Here is a 10,510-nt window from a genome sequence, read left to right as displayed (position 1 = left end):
CAGTACAACTGGGCACTTGTGGCAAGACATCAGGTGGTGAAGAGGACAATTGGATTTTTAAAGTCACATTTTTGATACCTGAACAGGTCAGAGGGAACATTACAATACGCACCTGCAGTAGTCTCAAAGATTGTTGTAGAATGTTTTGCAGCAAAGAACTCCAGCAAAGATTGAACTGTCACTGTGAAGATGATTTGGCACCAGAAATGGAGGAGCTGGAGAACAATGTGGAGCCTGATGCAGACATGCCCCCTGAAGCACAGGAGGCAGCCTAGGCTCCAGCTGCCACAAAGGCAGCTTGAGATCACTTGTTCCTTACTGTTTGTGGACATTGAACTTTTAAAAGTTCAAAGGTCCCTTTTACCTTCCCAAAATAAGAGAATTGAACTTTGTGATGAAATCATGAAGTTTTATTTTATTTCTAAACATTTGAAAAAGTTGAGGCTGTTCCTATTCCAAACATTACAGTGCAGCTGCTTAAGTTACTATGGTGTTGAAATTTATCTTTTTTTCATCCCTTGTTAATAAATGTTTTTCATAAAACTTTGCAGAATGCTATAAATTTATTACAACAACATCAAAACACAATATTTAAGTAGAAGATAACTATAATTGAATAACAAAAACAATAAATCTGACCAGGAAGTATTTTATATGAAGGCATCAATATATGAATGAAGAACTCAACCAAAAATAAACCCACGTTAACAAACTCAGAATTTATAGTCAAGTCGGTGGCAGATGTATAAAAGGGAAACACAAAGCAATGAAAAATATGCACCATACGAAAAGAGGTGGATGCGGTAGAGTGTGCAATGTTGGAGAGTCTGTCATCCCCGGACCCTTCCCTTTCCATGTAACATAACCATCTGTGTCCCTAATGCAGACCCAGCAGCAGGTTTCTCCAAACTGGGTGGCAGTGGGCAGAAGATGTAGCGGATGTCAGCATGTTTGTGAGAATCTCACAGAGGCGCTCAATTTGCTATCCCATTACCTCATTGTACTCTCTCATAAGCTCATTCTGCTCCTAAGAAATCTGCACATGCTGAGTATTGACCTCAGTCAACCTTAAAAGCTACTGACAGAGACATCAGTGAAGGCTTGGAATTGGAGCCCTGTATTGGCCTCAACGTTCAGCCCTCTGCAAATAGATCCTGATACACGTATGTGGTCAAATCATCATTTACATCATCAACTATATGATCTGAAAATTACAAGATTGTTGAAATCTTTGATTACCAATGCCACAGGTTCCTCACCTCCTGAAGGTTCTCAGTGCCCTCCTCTGACACAGCAGCCAAGTCATCATAGGCCTCTCCCTCCTCAACACCATTAAATTTAGTGTTAGCACCAAATTTTCATCAGCATCACCTTCAAATGTAGAAATCTAACCCACCAGCACGGCCTCTCTCTCTTCTGCTGCAGTGCAATGTGCATGCCTCCATTACACCAATAGAATTGCTGCAATGCAAAAGTCATTCAGCCCAATGAGTCTGCACCAACTCCCCAAATCAACATCTTACCAAGGTCCACCCTCCTACCTTATCCCCATAACTCCGCACATTTACCATGGCCAATCCACCTAACTACCCATCTTTGGACTGTGGGAGGAAACCCACGCAGATACACGGAGAACATGTGAACTCCAAACAGTCACCCAAGGTTGGAATTGAACTTCTGGTCCTTGGCACTGCGGGGGCAGCAGTGCTGACCAATGTGCCATCCTGTTATCCCTCTCAGGTATCTTAGCTGCTGTAGCAGGCTCAACTACATGAGGTTCTGATGTACTGGTGCATCTGAGAGAGCAAAGAACGTAAAATTACTTTGCAACATTAACTGTAATCTTGATGATCTGATTTTTTTAAAAAAAACCTTGCTTTAGCTCCAAATCTGAATCACTGCTATTTATCATGGCAATGGGGAGGCCCATCAGCTTCCAGGTGTGCTCCTCCTGTTCGATAAGGTCCTTAATATACATCTGCCCTCCTCCAGTCAGTGGGTGTTTTTGGGTATTATGGGCCTGCTCTGCTTACAAAAAGAAATGGAAACATGTTTTTAAAATCTGACAACCTTGTCCTGGGGCACATTTTACAATTTCTGGAGACAACTTGTACCCAAGGGGACTTTTCCATTACAACACTAATGACAAGTCAGAACCATCTCCAAAGTAACTGCATTTTATGGCATTTCAAAAGTTAGCACAGAAACTATGCATCCTTTGAAAATTGGATGGAACTAGTTCATACCAATTCCAAGATAACTGCATGTTACCACACCTCAAAGTTCGCAAAAGAGACTGTATTGTGTTGTATCAAGATTGGATTTGACACCTCAGGAACTGAGTAGACAAACAACTATTTTACCCTTTCTGAAGTTCTGAAATCAGAAATTAGGATCTGTATTCAAATATGTGCATACCTGAGTGGCAATTTGGCATGGCCAATGCACCTAACTTGCACATTTTTGTACTGTGGGAGGAAACCCGAGCACCCAGGGGAAACCCACACAGACACAGGGAGAACATGCAAATTCCAAGCAGACAGTGACCCAAGCCAGGAATCGAACCCAGGTCCTTGGAACTGTGATGCAGCAGTGCTAACCACTGTGTCACCATGCCACCCATCTATAATATGCACAATAGGAACTCAAACTCCTTAGGCAGCATCTTCCATACCCATGATTGTTACCATCCAGGACAAGGACTGCAGATACACTGGAGCATCACCACCTGGAAGCTTCCCCCAAACCCACTCACTGTCTTGACTTGGAAATATATCGCCATTCCTTCACTGTTGTTGGGTCAAAACACTGGAAATCCCTGCCAAACAGCACTGTTAGTGGATTGACACCACAAGGACTGGAGCAGTTCAAGAAGGCAGCTCATTACTACCTCTTCAAGAGCAACTAAGGATGGGCAATAAATGCTGGTTTAACCAGTGATGCCCACATCCTGTAAATGAATAACAAATTACTTGTCAATGTACATGGTAGCATATTTTCCAAAGCCTTCGTTTGACATGCCCAATTTGCTAATAACCAGCAGCAAACTCACATTATAATTAACTCAAAATTCATTTAGTTCACATTCAAAACCCGCTCCACTAAACACGGAGTAAATGGGTGTAGTAGTGGTGGGGGATAGAAAACATTGTTTTACAAGAACCACAAAAGTGAATATTAGTTCACATGATTTCCAGAGTCCAATGAAGAATTCTTTCGTTTGGAGTTCAAGTTCAGCTGGCTGTAGATCAGAGTTGTCAAGCTCACTTTACAGTTGGTGCTGATGCCGTAAGGTGTCGTACAGGGAAACTGGGTCCACTCTGCAGGCAATGGTAGAAAATCTTCCAGCAGAGACAGGCATCAGGGAGCAGACTGCCATCTGCCTTCAAGTCTGATTCTTGAATGTTAAAACAGCAGACTGAGGATTTCTCAGCTCACAAAGACATATAGATTTCAAAATAGTCCCTCAAGACTTGAGACCTACTTCATTCAATCACTTGAAAAAGGAACTATTGTCTGGAACTGGCTTTGATTTTAGGACTGATGATGTCCCAGTCATTATCTTTTCAAAGAGTTATCCATCCGTATTGTGAGTCTGGTGTCAGGAAGCCATTGTTTAGACAGAGTCTCTCTGACTCCACTTTTCAGACACAACTGACATCTCTCGGTCCATTTTTGAAATATACCTGGACAGACCCAGGTGTGATAGAACCCTGTTTCAGGCGTAAAGAGTTTCAATGTGTGAATCTCCTGGTTTCATCATTACAGTGGATGAGGTACAAGATTCCATAGGCTGAAAAAAAAAGTTATTTTGTTCTTGTAACTCCTGGTGCTAGCTCCTAGAACAAAGGACCAACCCAGTAGTCATGTGACTTGTAGAAAAAAAACTTTCGGTTAATCAAAAAGTAATTTTTTTTAAGTAGCAATAAGAATAAAGTATTGAACATAGGAATTTAATGATAGGTATATAAATAGTAAAAAGAGGAGTGGGGCCAATTAGGGACAAAAAGGACTTATTTGCATGGGAGTATACCCGAGGTCTTAAATGAAAACTTTGCATCAGTCTATAACAAGGAAGATGATAATGCTGCTCAGAACACCTGAGAGGAGGTACCGCACTAGATGGGTTTAAAATTGATGAGGTGGTGGCATTGGATAGACTGACTGCACTTAAAACTGATGGCAGTCAGTCTGGGACTGGATCGTATGTATCCAAGGATATGGAGGAAATGAGGATGGAAATTGCAGAGACACTAGCTATGAACCAGTCCAGAGGACAGGAAAATTGCAAACCTTACACCCATGTTCAAAAAATGATACAAAGATAAGCCCAGCAACTCCAGGTCAGTTAATTTAACTTTAGTGGTGGGGAAGCTTTTAGAACAATGGTTTGGGATAACATTGTCACATGGGTAAATGCTGATCAAGGAAAGCCAGCATGAATTTTTCAAGAACAAATCATATTGAACTATCTTCTTGAGTTTTCTGATGATGTAACAGAGAGGGTAGGTAAGGGTAATGCTGTTGATATGATGTACAAGGACTTGCAAAATATGTTTGATAAACTGGCACACAACAGGTCTGACAGAAGTTTTGGTTCATGAAATAAAAGGGACAACTGTAACATGAATACAAAGTTGGCTGAGTAAACGGATTGTGAGTTGTCGTTGTTTGGACTGGAGGAACTCTTCAGCTGATAAGTCATATCACTTGCTCCCCACTACTTCCCAGCCAACAATGTCTTCCTCCCTGCCTCTTCCTGTTCACTCTTGGCTCTGTTCAGTCCTGGTATGCAGTATCCTATCACCCTATTCACTTATGACTTAATGACCATTAGAGTGAATGCATCTGGGTTCATTCTTGCGAGGTTGAGGCTAAGTGATGGTACATTCTATGAACTGCTGCATTCTATGTGAAATGCTGTCAATGCCAGAGAAATAAGGCCCTGCTACGCGTACGTTTTCTTCCTCCTTGTTTGTTTCTTGGTGACCATACCTAAAAGAGGAGGTTGAGACGATGGCCAGGCAAAGAGAGAATAATGTGGCTGAGCTGGTGGGTGAAACAGAATATCATGAACCACCTGCATCTTTATTTTATAATGGTAACTAAAACATCAATTTGACAATTCACGATCCTACTTTTCAGAATTTATTTATATTGAATTGTTTCTAAAATTAAATATAATTTCATTATAATTTGGTAAAACCCTCTGACCAGAGAATGCTGCATCTGATTCTACAATTGTGCTATAAAACCCTTGGCATGTTTAGTTTACCATTCCATCCGAGGGAAAATTTAACTTAACTTTTCATTGTTTAGGTTACTCAATTTATTACAACATTGAATCTAGACTAAGCGTTTTATGACCAGTATACTAGGAGTTTATCAACGTAACTTTTATTAGTGAAACAATAATTCCATTCTCAATTCACAAAAGTAGGAAACAAACTCAGAATTTCCACATGTTGAATTCTGGGTTCAAAAAGATGGCATTTTCACCTCTTCACCCAGTGACTCTTTAAGTAACATTGTTTGAGCAGGCTACTGCTCACCTCACCAGCGCTATCTGGTTATATAACTGTGGAGGTGTTCACAACTTACTTCAAATCACTGAAAAGTCATTAGGAGCAGGAATCATCATGGTTTTCCATCCCACCAGCTGCCAGTTTTGATCACTGGAGTACATGCAACTAAAGAAAGAAGTCTGCAAGTTAAACATTTAAGTATTTCATACCAGAAAATGGTCAATCCCAATTCTAAACAATTTCTTTTTGATATGTAACATCATGGCACAACTATTCCTGATTACTTTGCCCAGGTGCAAAGTTTATCTATTTACATCACTTGTAACCAATTTGCTTTGTTAATGTAATTAAAAAAGAAAACATTCCACTGAGTTCTTTTTCTCAATGCATTGTACGTCAAATAAAACCTTTCCCCATAACTTTAAATAGTCAAACTTCTAGATGCAAGAGTATAGATGAGTTATTCATTGACATCCTCCATTAGCAGCTATCTCTAAACTGGTATCTCATCTGATGTCTAATGTTTTGATGCAACAATAGTCAGGGAAAAAATATATATAATTGAAAGTTCTCCAGAAGAACGATTATAATTCATGATCACCCAGGCCTGGGTTTTCACTACCAAGGCAGGTTGCTCAAATTGGAATTATCTTGCCAGGTCTGCCTCAGTTGAAAGACCCAAATGGCACATAATTGCTCAGCGCTGCTGAGAAACAATGAAACATATTTTAACAACAAGCGTCCCATACAAACCAGAAACACACATTCACAAATTTTCGTTTGAAAAAAACTGTTCTTACAACCCCAATAAAAACATCAGATCATCAAAGTATCAACAACAGAGGCTTGAAACACTTCACATCTCTTCTTTTGTACAAATGAACATTGAGACATTGACTAAAGTAAATTATAGAAAGAACAAGTTACTACACACAATAGTGGTTTGATAGTACAAAACTTAGATTTTGCTGAAAAAATACATTTTGTCAAAGCTTTTTGCCTTGTACTCATCAGGACAATCACAAGAATCCCATAGTCTGGGGAAATACCAATTTTATACTGTAAGAGTATTGATGTGTTGGAAAGTGGATTCTAATTAGTAAAAGTGTTACCATAGAAAATGAATCAGTGAACTGCCAAGCATTGTTCGAAAAATTGATTCTGATTGGTCAAGGCATTGCCCTGATGAAACAGCAAATGGCTATTACTTGTTTTATTTAGTTGAACAAGGTGCAATGTATGTATGTACATGAGATTTCTGTCTGCAAACAACAGTGCTCTATATAAAAATTTGTGCAGTTTCCAGTGTCTGCAACTTGCTACACCGAGTCCGACTGACAATCTTAAATTAGTTGTTATCGTAACTTTTAGCACCCTGAGGTTTATTTAAAGTTGCCCAATCATAGAATCACATCTAATGTTGGACACTCTTTTGAATTTTGTAAGCATGGGCTGGTCATGTCTAGCAAGGTCAGCACCTTCCCTCACAGTTGCAAAAACTGGAAGGTTCATGCTTTTGATACAATCCACCAGTCTTCGGGATTCTGTTTCACACTGCTACTACACTGTAGCAACACAAAGGGTGTTCGCCACTAACGGGATGCTGCTGTCAAACCAAAAGTTCTGCCTATCACACAAATGAGTAATGTGGTATATGAATTTCAGTATCAGCGTGATGCTAAGTATTCAGGCCATATGTCCCAACAAGGTCAGGGCTTGCAAGATACGGGCCTCCATTTGTGTGACAATGTCTATTGTGTACACTCATGGTGAACAGCAATCGAATCTGAGACATACGTTTCACATGATTGTAAGTAACGAGATTAATGCATATGTGTGCAACTAACTGTGCATAACGTGTGACTTTGATGTAAATCTTCAGGAGTTGATCTTGGGTTGCCTAAGACCTTCTCCCTTCGTACATCAGATTAAAGTTTTGAAACCCTAGTCTCTTTTGATGATAATGGAATGGTTCCACAATGGGTACTGACAATGGGGGCAGGAATCCTGAAATCAGCTCCCTCCTGCCACTTCTAAATTGCTATTGGGTCGTTCCAACTGTGTGAAAATTCAGACGTTAATGTCTAAGAAACAACTTAATGATTTGAGAACTAACTGAACCAATTTTCACAGCCTTCGTGAAAGTTTTGAGGCTAGGTGCTAATATAGCTGCTTTAAAACTGAAGATACAACAGTGCACTATTTGCTGAGTAAAACTGCAATTTTGAATATCTTTAAGTACGATTGTAATAACATCTAAAACTCCACTGGTAAACTCAACATGGTTTAGCTTTTTAGAAAAAAGTAATTTGGGCATGGAAGAGGTCAGAATTTTGAGGACTAACTGCATAGCTAAGGTAATTATGGGCAATTGGGTTTTGGATAAATTCAAGTTCATGGAACTTAGAATCCGGGACACTGTCTAGTTAAATCTGGAGATAACTGTTACAAGTATGAGGAACCAATATTGTTTTACCAGCAAGTAGATGCCGAAGACAACAGGTGCAGCCTATGACACTAACATTCATAACACTGAGTCTCCAAAGTTCCAGAGAAATGTTAAGAATGTCAGGTTGTAAATAATTGTGCATAAAATTATCTATTTACTTCCAAGATAGAAGTGGGGCCTCAAAAGATAGAAAATCATCATTTCTACCTAGATACATGGCCCACGTGATTCACAATGCCACGTAATGGGCTTTGAGGGGGGCAGGTATACTTGAAAGCTCGTGGACAAGGATAGCCTGCCAGGATCCTTGAGCAAGAAAGCAGCTAGGAGGTTGAAAGTCTCTATTGTGTCCAATACTGACTATAGTACTATGCTTATAAAACTAACCAACTAAAACCAAATTAATGAGTTAAAACAAAGCTGCAAAATTTGTCTAGCTTGCATTCATGGGAGGAGCTCCAGTTACACTCCCACCATGAAGGCTAGTTCTGGGATTAAGAGTTCTGAAGCTGAGAATGGAAAACGAAATTAGTTTAAGCATCACTTTGGACTGATTTCAGAATTTAATTTCTACTCAAAGGGCAGTGTAATGGACAGCTGTGAATTGTTTTTTTCAGTCATGCTAAAAATGAGAAGAACATAACACCTAGAAGCAGGAATAGGCCATCTGGCCTCTTGAATCTGCTCCACCATTCAATAAGATCGTGGCTGATCTTTTTGTGGACTTGGTTTACTTATGCACCCACTCACTATAACCCTTAATTCCTTTCCCACTCAAGAACCTTTGCCTTAAAAACATTAAACGAGGTAGCCTCAACTGCTTGACACGGCAGGGAATGCCACAGATTCACAACCCTTTGGGTGAAGAAGTTCCTCTTCAACTCAGTCCTAAATCTGCTCCCCTTTGTTTTGAGGTTATGCCCCTTAGTTCTAATTTCACCTACCAGTGGAAACAACTTTCTTGCTTCTATCTTATCTATTCCCTTCATAATTTTATATGTTTCTATAAGATCCCCCCTATTCTTCTAAATTCCACAGCGTATAGTCCCAATCTACTCAATCTCTCCTCATAAGCCAACACTCTCAACTCCGGAATCAACCTAGTGAATCCCCTCTGCACCCCCTCCAGTGCCAATATATCCTTTCTCAAGGAGACCAAAACTGTACACAGTGCTCCAGGTGTAGCCTCATCAGCATCCTATAGAGCCGCAACATAATCTCCCTGTTTTAAACTCTATCCCTCTAGCAATGAAGGACAAAATTCTATTTGCCTTCTTAATTGCCTGCTGCACCTGCAAGCCAAATTTTTGAGATTCATGCACAAGGACACCCAAATCCCACTGCACAGCAGCATCCTGCAATTTTTTACTATTTAAGTAATAATCCATTTTGCTGTTATTTCTACCAACATTGATCATCTCACATTTACCAACATTGTACTCCATCTGCCAGACCCTTGCCCACTCACTTAAGCTATCTATAAGCCTTTGCAGACATTGTGTCCTCTGCACACTTTTTCTCTACCACTCAGTTTAGTATCATCTGCGAACTTTGACACACTACATTTGGTCTCCAACTCCAAATCAAGGGGATTATCAATTCCATGGTTATATACATTGAGCATAATGTGCATACAACAATAGTGCTTAGTAACGGAGATTTTCTTTTGTAATAGTAAACATTTTAAAATGGGAAATCAGCTATTAACTGAAGTTCAAATTTCTTTGTTAAAGTTATCAGTCTCCAAGGGGGTCACGGAAGGCATAAATGAGTGTTTTAGCAGCTAAAGAGTTGAGGCTTGGACAAAGGTAGGTGATGTTATGGAGGTGGAAACCAAAGACTTTAGTAAAGGAATGAACGTATGTTCTCAGGGTTGAATATGCCATTATTATCTCAGGGTTGAATATGACACCAAGGTTGAAAACAATTTGATTTTATCTCAACACAGTATTGCAATCCAGTTAGGGACCTTTGTCTTAAAGTAGGCTAAGTTTGAAATCCCAGTTACCCACTAAAGGAACGAGGCCACAAGATTCCACAGTTTTAAACAAACAAAATAAACTTTACAAAGTCAGAAAAGTAGAACAATTTATTTCTCATACACACATTCAGAACCAACATGAGGTGAAAACAAATTAACAGGCAAACTGCGTTCAAATACACCTACTTAATTGCATACTGAAATGGAAAATGTGACCAAGACAGAACCTATGGATTTCTCAGCAACGCATCCTGATGAAGAGCTAGCCTCTGAATTTCCTCAAAGCTGTTCCCACTCATGATTGCCTCAAAGACTATTCACATCCCAATGATTCAATTGTTTCTCCTGTGATCACACTCCACAAGATTTACAAAAGGTGCACTCTTACCTCTTTCCCAGACTGCTAGCTTCAATAAGCTGACAGTGCTCCAGATTGCTCCAGGCAGCACCAAGCTATAAATGGCTCCCAGCGCTTCTGAGCTCTAACTGAATTGCATGGAACTAGTGACTTTCTGCCACCTTCTCAGCTCCCCAGGACATGTCGAGAGCCCTGAC

The sequence above is a fragment of the Carcharhinus amblyrhynchos genome, chromosome 10 (genome assembly GCF_965287045.1).
Source record: "Carcharhinus amblyrhynchos chromosome 10, sCarAmb.v2.hapA, whole genome shotgun sequence".
NCBI classification, from domain to species: domain Eukaryota; kingdom Metazoa; phylum Chordata; class Chondrichthyes; order Carcharhiniformes; family Carcharhinidae; genus Carcharhinus; species Carcharhinus amblyrhynchos.
Note: the sequence above shows the minus strand (reverse complement) of the source record.